The sequence below is a fragment of the Belonocnema kinseyi genome, chromosome 6 (genome assembly GCF_010883055.1).
Source record: "Belonocnema kinseyi isolate 2016_QV_RU_SX_M_011 chromosome 6, B_treatae_v1, whole genome shotgun sequence".
In the NCBI taxonomy this organism is placed as follows: Eukaryota; Metazoa; Arthropoda; class Insecta; order Hymenoptera; family Cynipidae; genus Belonocnema; species Belonocnema kinseyi.
The window spans coordinates 78,555,416-78,569,041 of NC_046662.1; the positions used below are offsets into that span (position 1 = coordinate 78,555,416).

At 29.4% G+C, this 13,626-nt stretch overlaps 1 protein-coding gene across 5 annotated transcripts in view; it reads left to right on the plus strand.

Moving 5' to 3' along the window:
- Window positions 1-13,626, plus strand: part of LOC117174728 (adenylate cyclase type 2) — a 134,369-nt gene that overhangs the window by 37,466 nt on the left and 83,277 nt on the right. The gene's annotated exons all lie outside the window — the stretch shown is intronic.

Sequence of the window (13,626 nt, forward strand, 5' to 3'; positions counted from 1 at the left end):
TCACATATATTATATTAAACATATATATAAAAGCGCATGCCGCTATACACTGCTAATATAGTCAGAATCTCTGGTTAAGTATAAGAGCAAATAATGGAGAGAAAGGGACCATGCGAGTTCACACCGCACCATAAGAATTTGTTACTTTAAAACTTGTGGGGTGGCAGATGGTAGCTTTAAGAAAGCAACCAGAGGCGACCATTGTGTAAGGATAGTAGCGGTAAAAACGAACTCCAAACTACAAAATGCTGCTAATTTTGTGTCTGCAGCATCTTCGCAAAAGATTTTCAATATCGTATTAAATTAACTTATAACATCTTTATCTCATTAGTCACTTGACTTAGTCCGTGGATATTATGAAAAACCGGGTTCACCCGAGAACAAGTTCGAAGAAAAAATACTCCCCTAATGTTAAATTAGATTGAAGCTGTAATCGCGACAATTTTCCAATTTTGTGTTCTATTTATTTTCAAAGTATATAAAGGTTTCAAAATTGTATGAATCTTTGGATGAAAACCGTTTGATCGTATTCAAATTTTTATTTTAAGAAATTATTAATCTATTATTTTTGGAGCGGTCTCTCCAGCTGAATAATGATTTCTAAAAAGAAAAGAGGTGTTACGATATCTAGCATACATTTTTGTAGAAAATTTGATTATTTGCGACACTCCGTCAACACGATTTTTAGTGTCTGGATTTAATTTGTTTATCTCTTAATAAGGATTACGAATTTTATGCACAATCTATTTTGCATGTTGAAGTTTACAACCAAATAATTTGATTTCTTAATATTCGTTTCGAAATGTTTTTCAACATTATTACCAAAAGATACATTTTTAATGCTGAAAGATTTTTTATCATTTAGAAATAATTATATGCATAAGCTTTTGCTATCACATTATAATTTGAAGACGTTTTCACACTTTCAGAGAGATAATAAAATTTAAATTATGAACAAAAACTTAAAATATCGTAATTTACGATATTTATACACTGTCGGTACTGGCAAAAAATTATTGTCGGTACACGAAGAGAAATTTCAAGAGATTAATTCAGAGAAGCGCGTGATTTTAGAGATACAATTGTTACGTGCTTAAAAGTCATGAACTCTATGATCTATAAGCATAGAAATTAAGACCTGAGAGCAAAGGGGTGTGACCTAATGCCTAAAACTTAGAGAGCTGAGCTTTAAGAGTAAAGTACAAACAATAAGATTTCTAGTAAAGTATAAAATGATTTAGGTTTTATTTTAAAAGATTAATTTTAAGTTTTAAAGAATTCAAAACATCTCGAAAAAGTATCTAGAGATTTTAAGAACATTTGTTAAGTTTTACGGGATTTATTTTTTTCAAAATTCGTCTTTTTCGGATGATTTTAATTGTTTTTGATGCGAAATAAAATCTTTATTAGTTGAAATAGAAGAAATTAATCTTTTTGTTTTGAAATTGAAATATTTTTTCATAGAAATATTATTTATGTATAACATTTTTCGTTAAGAACTCATCTTTTTGGTACAAAATTCATCTATTTGTTTAAAAATGTAATTATTGTGTTAAAAATTCCTCGTTTTTGTTAGAAAATTCATCCTGTTTGTAGAAAACTCCACTCGTTTGGTAAACAAGTAATCTTTTGTGGATAAAAATTCATCTGTTTAATTTAAAATTAATCTGTTTTGGTTAAGAATAAACCGTTTTTTGGATTAGTTTAAATGTTTTTTTATTTAAAATGACATTTTTTCCACTTTTTTATTGAAATTTGTATGGACTTGAAAACAAATTATCATTCTGAATTTTTATTCAAAGTTACTTTTCTTCTCAAATTGGAAATTTATGTTGACAATAATCATAAGTTTTTGAAATTTTGAGAATATTTTATTTGAATTAAATTCTCCATCATTTTTTAAATTGTTCTATTTTTTATACAGCTAATCACTTAATCGAATGGTTGTGATTAATTTATCCTAGCTTCTTGGTTGCACTCTCTATAAATTAGTTACCGAGAATAAATGTGTGTAGAGTCACAAACGTGTTTAATGAAACCGCGTAATGAAAGCAATTTGGTTCGAGGTGCCTGCCTGTAACTCGCTTTATAAGAATACAACATATCTAGTCTAAAAAAGAAGTGCAATGCAATAACTACTCGAGAAAGTGCTAAAAAAATGTAATTTCATTTTCAGTGAATTTTGTGCAACCATAAATTTTGTATTTTGTACTGGTATCTTCATCGACTAATATTAAATCCAATATAATTTATTGGATTCAATTATTCGTTCTTTAAAGTGAATAGGCATAAATTCGTTTTTTTTTTTTTAAGTAAATAATCTTCTTGATTGGTAATATAAGTGCTTGGTCAAAATTTAATCTGCTTTATCAAAAATTCATTTATTACTTTTGATGAAACATCTCATTGGTTGAAATTTTAACTATTTTGTGCATAGTTTGGTTGTTTAAAAAAATTTAAAAAATTAATGTTTTTAACTGTAAATTTATCTATTTCATATTTGGTTGAAAATGTATCTTTGTTAGTTCAAAATTTAACTATTTCGCCTAAAAATTTAACTGCTTATGTTGAAAATTCATATTTTGGGGTTGAAAATTAATCTATTTTATAGAAAATTCGCGTTTTTGGTGTGAGAATTTAACAATTTTGTTAATCTGTTTTTTTTCTCTATTCAAGAAAGCTTTTGTGGTAGAAAATCCAACTCTTTTGTTAAAAATTTACCTGATCGGTTGGAAATTTCATCCCTTTAGGGAATCAAAATTCAACTTCTTTAAAAAAATCTTCTTTTTGTTTTGAACATTCCACAATTTGGTTGAAATTTTTTTTCTCTCTTCTGACTGAAAAATCTGCCTTGGTTGAAAATTTAAGTCTTTTGTGGAAAATTGGTCTTTTTGGTTTCAAAAATCATCTCTTTTGGTGGAAATATGATCTTTTTTAGTTGAAAATGTAACTGTCTGGTAATCAGTTAATCTGTTTTGGCCCAGGACCCAATCATTTTGTTGAAAAATTGTCTTTTTTCTTTTTTTCAAATTACTTTTACATTTTTTATTCAAAATTCAGCTTCTTCATAAAATTATAATGTTTTTGATTAAAAATTAAATTTTTTTCTGGTTCTTAAAAATTCAACTGTCTTCCAAAAATTTATTCTTTTTAGCTTAAAAATTGAATTATTCGATTGAAAATTAAACTAATCTAACTATATGGTTAAAAATTTATCTTTGCAGATCCTATATTCAACTATTCTATTAGAAAGTCATATTTTTTATTTGAAAATTCAAATTCTATATTGAATATTAGTTTTTTAGGATTGACTTTTTATTGCAAATTCATCTTTTTTTTGTAGAAAAGTTCCTTGGCTGGAAATTCGTCTTTTTGGCTTAAATATTCGAATATTAGTTAACAAAATTAACTGTTTCTGACTCAATATAATTCTGCTATGTTTGAACATTCGACAGCTTTGTTAAAAATATGCCTTTAGAGGCTGAAAATTCCACTATTTGATTAAAGATTCGTCTCTTTTACCTGCAAGTTTACCTATTTGGTTATAAATGCAATTGCTTGTTCTCAAATGAATGTTTTTCTTTTTTTAATACATCCTATCGGGTTTTAAATTTAACTGTTTCCCGAATAATTTTACTTTTCAATTGGAACACCCAACTCTTTTTTCGAAAATGCATTTCTTTTGTTAAGAATTTAATCTTTTTTTTAAATCGACTATTTTGTTGAAAATGCAATATATTTTGAACTTAATTTTATTTAAACAACTTTATTCCCTTAATGTTCTGCTATTTTCGTGAGAAATCATCCTATATCCCATTTAATAGAGTATTTTTGGCTATCAAGTCTGTTAAAATATTATGTTTATGTTTTTACGTTTTATTTTAGGCATTTATCAAATGAAATCGAATACAAAATTTGCACCTAAAAGAGAGGAAGAGAGTTTCTAATTTGTAATGTCCTGGCGGGGTTCAATCTTTATGCGATTTTTTGTGACGAAGAAGGAGATGGGTGAAAAATTTTAAAAACTAATATGACGTATTTTTTGAACGGTCCCATAGCTCAAAAATAGAATATTAATGATCTACTATAATTGATAAGAATTGAAATTTTACAATGATATTTTATATTTCATATTTTTGATATAAAATGTATTTTTCATTAAATATACAGCAATCAAGGAGATTGTTTTTCAAGAATAAAATTTTATCTTAGAGGTGAGTAACAACTAACAGCTGCGTTCACCTGAAACGTTGCCAATTATTAGAAATGATCTTGCAGTATGAATGTGCCTTTCCCAAAATAGTAACTCCAAGAAAAATTTATATCTACTGTATCTTAGTTCTGCACTTCAAAATACAAAATTATTTCGCTTCTTTAAAAAATAATACGTGGATGGGGAATATTTTTTGCTTTCTTCTGAAAAGACATTTCGGTCACATTTTTTATAATACAATTTTAATTCCAGCCAGAATAGACAATCTTCCTCTAAAAAATAAATATGTCACGAAAATCTCGAAAGCATTATTTTCACTTTTCCTCAATACTGATTGGGTCATTTTAAACTCGAAGGAAATAATGTTGCTAAATACAGTTGATGAAAAACGAATGTCATGTTTGTGTGTATAATAAAAACTGACAAAAATTTCAGATTTATTAATATAAATTCCTTATTACATTTTCAGTTGAAATAATTAATTTTCAACGAAGAAAGATTTTCCACGAAAATAGTTATATTTTTAACCAACTTTAAGAATCTTTTATTTAAAAAATTGATTCTCAACAAGAAGTTTAATAATTGATATTTCCAACAAAAAATATTTTAATTAAAAAAACTTTTAATTAAACCAAAAAATACAAAATTGCAACAAAAGAGTTAAATTTTTACCAAGAAAGATTTTTCAATAAGTGAAGAAAAAAACTCTCATGTAAAATGTTGAGTTTTCAAATCATAAAGACGAATTGTAAAGCAAATTGAATTTATAACTCAAAAATACGCACTTTCTACCAAATACTTATATCTTCGGCTAAAAAAGACGAGTTTTTAAGAAAAGAAGTGAATTTTTAACTAAAATATAGCAAGCTTCTAGTAAAAATGAAATAGCTATATTTTTAGTTAAAAAAACTAATTAAAAAAAAGAGTTTTCAATTAAATTTGTTAAGGGCATGTGATACTTAGAAAATTATCGATTTTACCAGTTTTAGGTTCAACTGGCTTTTTTCCTAGAATAATAAATATGTTGTCTTCAAAATCTTGGAAAAGATAGCAAACATGCTAACGGACGTCCCTGCACACTTTGTTTGTGGATTAATTACAAAAATTTCGATTTTGCTAAAAACGAGTGTGTATATTTCGAGGTTAAGTGTGTTACAATTCTCCCGAGAGTTACTTCCAAACTACACAATATTTTTGGCCGTAAAACTTTGGACTTACAGATAAACACCGTAACTAACCTTGTTTGCAGGCAATCTAAACAGTTTATTTCATAAATAATTTCCAAAATATCGAAATGATATTTTTTTGTTATTATCCCTCAAAAGAAAGTCCGGGACGTCCGTTATGATATTTGATAGCATCTCTGAATTTAATTTTAAAAAATTTTCATTTTTGTGGAAAAAAGCCGGGGGTCCTGTACCCGAATGACCACACGACGAAGTATCACATGTCCTTAAGTAAATTTTATCGCGCATAGGGAGCGCCTCTGTTGGTCCTCGCGCTTCGCGCTCCATAATGTGTTCGCCTCGCGATACGCGCTCGGTCTCTGTACTTTTTACATATTTGTGCAAGGAACTTTTAAAAGCAAAGGTCAAGCATTGACGAATGTATTTGGTGATTGTAAATTTTCCTTTGTTGAAGCTCCTTCGGCTTTAACGAACCGAAGTGCGACATTTTTACAATGAGTGCAACTCTGTTACATCAAACGAATATCACATTAATTTCTGTACGTCGGCCTGGAATTGCTTTTTAGTACCATGTGTTTAAAAAAATGTTCTATTGATATGTTATTTTTTTACGCTTAAAATAAAAAATATGCGCCCTAACAAACAAATTATTTTCCACAAAGTTGTAGCTTTTTTGGATGTCAACTATTTTCTAATAATTTTTACATAGCTTGTGTCGTTTGAATATAAACTGTGTTTTTTTCTAAAGAAAGGGTCATTAGTGCACGCGTAGCACGCACAATGCTCTAGTTGAATTAAAAATGTTAGTAGCGCCTCACTTAGTTTGTTTCATCAAATAAAAATGCAGCCTCGTTTCGTGACTCAAAGGAAACATCAAATGAACTTTTACTATATTATAAAGCCTAAGGGCAGTTTTATGAAACGAAAATTCTTTTTTACGACAAAAGGCTGTACTTAAATGATTCTTTAAAGCAATAACCTTTGTGGCTTTACAAAAATGGGAAGGTAAATTTTCTATATGAGAAATAAAATAAAGTCGAATTTTCAAAAGCATTTCAAGTACTACAGTACCATTTCTGTAATGATACACCATTGTCCCATTTTCTAGTTTCCATTTACTAAAGATGAAATAACTCTGAGTTGAAAGTCTTTGCAATGCGAAAATAAACAAGAAAGAGGGAGTAGATTTTATCATTTATTTGTGGATCACTTTACCTCAGAGAATTAAGCAACCTCCTTTTTTTATTTTTTTAGCATGGCTATACTACACCCTATGCAAAGGGTGTTATCATAAAATTTTACAATCATGATAACGCAACTTTCGATAAGATACGGAAAAAATCGTATTTTCTCTTGAAATATTGACTCATAAGTTCTCTAGTCACATAAAGAGATGCAGAAATTTACTGAATTAAGAAGATCAATCTCAATATTTTGTTTTCAGATCCTATATAATATACTTTTTATGACTTTTTATAACTTTCAAGAGTAATAAATTTGGATATTTGAATTTTATGCTGTAGAGTTCGCTAACCAGCATTTTTGACAACCAGTTCTGGTTTTCCATTTGCGGCAAAGTAGGCAAAATGCAACAAAAATAGAAATTACAATAACTATTCACACAAAAAAAGCTTTATACCTTTTTTTATTTTTAATAGGACGAGCAGTTTGTATTTTAATCGTAAAAAATCACGTTAAAAATAAAAATATTTTTTTTTCGACAAAACTCCCAGATACGAAAATATCTCAATTGGAAAAAGTTGTCTATGTAAAAATGATCTACGAAATTGTAAAAAAGAACATCGAAAAAAATTAGAATTTTTAGAAAAACGACAAATTGGGCATAAATAATTTTTTTGATAAGTGCGTATCCTTTGTTGTGAACGTGAAAATAGCATTGAAAATTAATTAATTATAATCTTGGAAAAACGACAAAAGGTAGAATAAAATGTTTGATAACAAAATTATTCGCCTATATTGTATCTAAAAATTTTCCGAAGCCCACTTTTTGATAGAACGCGTAAGTTTTGTATTATTCGTGACATTTCTTGAAATTATTACATTCTGTAGGGTAGCTGCGAATAAAGATGAATACCAAATAAGGAACAAATGTTAAAATAATCATGAAAAATAAGATTTTTACTTTATTTTACAATATCTGAAGAAGCAGTCCCGGATCGAGGTACAGTATTACAAAAGAGAATTCACAATTACCAAAAAACAGCTGTCGCTAGTTTGACCTTTAATTTTAAAAGGTCAATTTACAAATGTGGGGGACGAACAAGAACGAGCGCGGAGGGCTCAAACAAAGCACATGAATTTTCATACTAATATTTGAACTTTCAGCTAAAAAATATAAACTTTCAACCAGCCGTGTAGAAATTCCCCCGGTTGATCCTAATACAACAAGGTTTCTGGTCGGATCCCGGCCTGGCTACCCCTGGCTAGGTTTCATGGACAGGAACCGGACGGGAGCCGGTCGGGCTACATTTTTCTCGAATCACGTAGTCTAGGGCCGGCCGGTTACTGGCTGGGCCAACCCTGGTTATATCCCATGATATACATGGACATACTTTTATACATGGACGACCTTAAACCCTTTAACTCTTTAAAAATGCACCTTGAAATCCTTGTGACGGCGTTAAATAGGTACTTTAAAGCAATTGGCATGAGCCTTGAATTAGATTATATTGTATTATATTATATTAGGACAAAGGAGCCCCCGCTGGAAAAGCCCGGCATAGCAATGTCGGTCATTCAGGGACGTGAGGAGAAGTCGAGTAGAGAGGGTAAGACAAGCAGGTACACCGCGATGAAATGGAAATCGCCCCAGTAGACATCTGTATATATCTTTTACCACAAAAGATCCAAAAGATCCAAAATAATAATCAGTAAATCAGTAATAATCAGTAATATCTATAATATCAGTAATAAAAACTCCCACAGTTTATTTTTCAAATATTTGAAAATATAACTTTTTAACTCATATTTTAAATCTTTTAAAATCCTGTTATATGTTTAGAATTTATGATTTATGATTTATTAATTTATGATATTATCAAAGACGTAATTATGGATGCTAGATGAATTATTACTTGAAAATTATAATTTAAAGATTTATTAGATCAGTGAAACAAAAATGAGCTTTTTTAAATTCTTTAAAAAAAAACATTAAATTTTTTGGAATAATTAAACATTTTAAATTAAACTGCTATCGATTCTGCTATGTGCAACAACAGAAATGATACACTTGTTATAAACTTCTCTATATTCAGACAATGTTTAGCCTGTACAATTTCAAATTTACCGCCATATATAGCGCTTGCTGTGTCTGTCGTCTGCATACACTCAGTAATGTTCAGTTTCGCACCTGGAACGAGAATGCTCCTTGCATTCACGTCGCGTCGGCTCTTCAAAGTTCGCAAATAAAATCAAGACTCGTGGTTAAAATCAGCGTTATTTCAGTAATTAGTTTGAAACCCTCACCTAGAGCGTGAATAATTATTATTTTTAATTAAAATATGGTCTTGTGTATACAGTCTTTACTTTCTCCCTTCCTAACCTTAAATCACCACGTGGCTTCCAAATTGCTATGAGATTCTATCATCAGGGAATAAAATTCTACTCCAATTTTCTTGCTAGACTTACGATGAGCCTTAAAAGACAAAACAAGTTAACAATTTCTCGCCTGAAGCAAGATTTATTAACCGCTTTATGACCGGATTACCCGACCGGATCCCGGCTAGTATTGAAGCCGGGACCCGACCAGTTTACCGTAACGTTTTTAGCTGGATCCCGGCCGGATTCCCGACCAGCGCCCGGCTTAAAGCGGGGCTATCCAGCTGAGACCCGATCGGATCCCTGATTGGATTCCTACAGGGGCAAAAATAGACTAGTTAAATTTTCAGTAAAAAAATTTTTAAAGAAAAAACAAATTATTTAAACATTAGTCTAATTTTCAAAAAAACAGTGGTTTTTAATTTTCGACTGTTAATAGCCAGTTGAATAATGTTTAAAGGAATGGACCATTATTTTAATAAAAGCGGAAATCACTTCTCAGTATCACATTTGAACACTCTTCATTTAATTTATGTGTCGTGGAGGAAAATAATCAAACCAACGATTCTGATTATAAAATTATCTCTTAGGAGGCACGTATATAAAAAAATAACCTTGAAGTTTAAAGGTTTTAAGCTTAAACATTATAAATTATTTACTGCAGGTGCTTGGATGCAAATTCTCTGGTGCACGATAAAAATACTTGAAAATCATCCTTATGGCATTCGATAAATATCACAAAAGTTTCAAAAAATTACCAAAAATTACAAATTTAGAAAATTTCAAAAATAGAAAAAACTATTTTTCTGGTATTAAAATTCGGCAAGTGATTTTAGTAGATATAACTAGTGATATTACAGGTAGCTAATGATTCCGTAACCATCGATAAACATGTGGTCCACCAGCCAATATCAATTTGTGCAAGGTGCCGCAAACTGTGGATGGATTCATTGTGAGAATGGAAATTCGACATTTAATCCTAATAATTTATCAGCTCTCTTCTCGCTATTCCAAAGCAAAAGGTGAAACAGTGTATTTCAAATTATTTTAAATTATATTATTAATATTATTTTAAGTACTTAAATACTAAATTAATATCGGAAAAATAGTCGAAACGTCTTAAATTGAACAGTTTTTAATCTACAAATCATCAGATCAAAATATTTGAAATAAAAACTTAAAAATTCGAAGCTTGCACATCAAAACTTTTTTTCAGTTTCTGATTTCACACTGCATTATGTGTATTTGACATTTAAAAGTTACTACCTAAATGCTCGTTATTTCGAAAAGACTGCATAGAAAATAGAAAATGTTTGTATCAATAGTATTATGAACTTCTAATTTAACAAATGCAGAAAATAAAAAAAATTAATGGACTTAAAAATGATAAACTGTAAATAGAAATATATATGTAATAGAAAGCAGTAGAAACATAAAAGAAATATAATTTGAAGTTTTTTTAATTATCGTAAAACGGTGTAAAGTCGCTTCTGTAGGTTCAATCTGTTCACCTCCTAATTTATACTTTAAAATTCAATATCAATTTTTTTAGGGCAAGAATAAAAAGATTATTAATTGTTTTAATTAATAGAGCAGTGAAAATATATTTTGAAATTTATTATATATATTATTTGCATAAAAAGATGATTACAGTTAACAAATCTCAAATCGGAATAATGTCAAATTTTATGGGTCTCTATTTTTTACCTATTATCTCTTAAAAAGAATCGTATATGTTCCATAATTTCAATAATTTCAAACTGATGTTAAAATTTAAAGTTGATACTTTTTTCCTGTGTTTAACAAGTAGGCCTTTCTAGTAATCTCTAGTAAAAAAACGACTAATTCAGATTTATATCGTTAATAATAATTCAATTAGTAAGAAAAACTGTATTCTAATTGAATAAGTAACGAATTTTAGAGTATATTAAATTACTTTATTTATCACTTCATTCATCATCATTCAATATTTTAATGAATTTTCACGTTTATTTGAAGAGCGTTTCAATATTTTAAGCTATTTCCAAAGATTTTAAAAGATTTTTTAGATTTTTAAGATCTGAATTATATAATGATTTTACAGCATCTATGAGGTACTAGGATGTATTTAAAGGTTCATGGGTTTTTAGCTTAGATATTATGTAAGTTCACGAAATTTGAAAGTGATCTAAAGATATTTTAAATATTCGTAAATAGTGGTAAAACATTGGAAATATTTAAAATTATTTCTAAAGTATTCCAAAGAAGAAATTACAATTTGTTTAAAGAATTTTAAGGAATCTCAAGTTTTTCACTATTTATTAAATAGATTCTTAGATTTTTGGTGTTCTACTTTTTCCAGATTTAACGACAGATTAAGCGAAGAGTAAAAATATCTTAAACTTTCCGTCTAAAGACTTTTAGTCGTTATTATTTTGTTGACAACTTATATGCTGCGAAAAGTCTTTACAACATCTAGAACTAAAATAAAATAAGGAATATAGTAGACTTGCATTTAAATTTATCAATTTAAAAAATTGTGTGAAATATGACAGCTTAACCTTAAAAAATTCGGTCTCATTGAAAAAATGACCGATTCAAATAGTCGCAAACCGATTCAGTTTTAACTTCCTGAATTTGCAAATGACAGATACGCAATTCACACAGTTGTCTTTTCAATGGTTTCTTTTTTCCTGGGCAGCTGTGGAATTTTTTTTTTCTGTCTCGGATTTTCAACTCCTTTTCGATGTTTCAGCTATATTACTTTAAGTAACTTAAACTAATCAGCTCATTTCCTAATTTAATTAATTACTTAAATGACTAACAGTTTAACTAAATAATTAAAACTTAACCGATTCACTAATTTAAAAGAAGTCAAACGCCTGGTATCACACGGTACCGCCAGCAGCTGACGGGTTCAGGTTATTCTGTGTCACGTTTAGATTGTCAAAAAATCGAAGAAAATTCATAACGAATTTTAAATATTTGGACATATGTACTTGTAATAAAATAATAGTAAAAGATTCAGTTTTTACATTCTCATCAGAGAAGGTATTAGATTTGTGTCAAATTTGACCTCCCAGTTTTTCTGAAATGTCCACGTTTTGAGACCCCCTGAATCCGAAAAACAAGTTTTTACAAATGTGTCTACCTGTATGACTGTCTGTCTGTGAACTCGATAACTTTTGAAAAAATTAATCTATTAGATTGGCCTTTAGTATACTCGTTTAGTATCCTAAACTAAAGGTCAAGTTTGTTAGCCAGCCATTTTGGATAAAAATTCAAAAAGTGGGCACATTTTGAATATTTTTGAGACCACTTTTTTCAAAATTCAAAAATTGTCTGTGCGGTCATTCATAGTATTCAAAAAGTCGAACTATTTATCCTGATGAGTTTTTTCAAAAAATCAAAAATTATCAGAGTAATAGCATTTACAAAATTCAAAAAAACACACTAAAATGAATATTTCAAGCCAAATAACGCACGATATGAAAGAAGTAAAGAAAAGAAAGATGTTGCTTTTTGAATGTCCTATAAGATTATCATAAAAAATTTTTGAATTCTATTGAAAAATCCGAAATTCAAATTTTGACAGCACACAAAATAATGAAAAATGCAAAAATTGTATTTTTCGGCCAAACTATGCAAAATAAGGTAAAAGATGAGTAGAAAAAAACTGTGCATTTAAAAAAGATCTACAAATTATTATTGACCATTTTTTGAAAGGATGCTTAGTTTTGGCATTAATGATGAAAAACATCATTAGCAGTCAAAAAAAAAACCTACCCGCTGCGCGAGCGCATTCTTATCACAACTTTTGTCTTTTAATTTCTTTTTCGTCTCGTGTGTGGGGTTTCAAAAAATTGAACATTTGATGTTTTTGATGCTGTTTTTTCAGATTAAAACTAAAAACAGGACTATCAAAAAATTATTCAGGACAAATAAATCATTTTTACATTCTCATCAGAAAAGATATTAGATTTTTGTAAAATTTGACCCCCCTAGTTTTTATCAAAAGGTCCACGTTTTGAGACCCCCTGAATATGAAAAACGGGTTTTTACGCATGTGTCTGTCTGTATGTCTGTCTGTCTGTCTGTCAGGCTGTAATTATGTATGTCTTTATGTCTGTCTGTAAAGACGATAACTTTTGATAACAATTAATCTATTAGATTGGCCTTTGGTACACTCTTTTAGTGTCCTAAGCTAAATGCCAAGTTCGTTAGTCAGACATTTTTTCACTTCATTTTTTTCATCAAAAGTAGAGCAACCAAATTTTATTAATGTTTATTCTTGCATTCTCATCCGAGAAGGAATTATTATTATTATTATTATTGTTATTACACCATTAAGCCATTTCCCTTTCGGGGTAGGCGTGACTCACTCGGTAGGGGAAAGAGGTAGTGTGTGGAAGGGATAGAAATTATTCAGATTGATCCAGAATTCTCGTGCTATTTAAGTAAATAGCACGTTCGTTCTGCAACACTGCTCCGACCCAGGTTGCTGATCAATCTCTCTAGCAATCACCCCAAGCTAAGAACCTCACGAAGTCGTTATGTAAGGTTCCCCACTTGGGTCCATTAATAGCTAAGGTCTTTGTTTCAGGCTTCATTCACTCTACTGACACTCTTTTTATTAACTATTTGCCGCCATACTTTCCTGTCCTGGCATACTTCTCTAGCTTCTTTTAT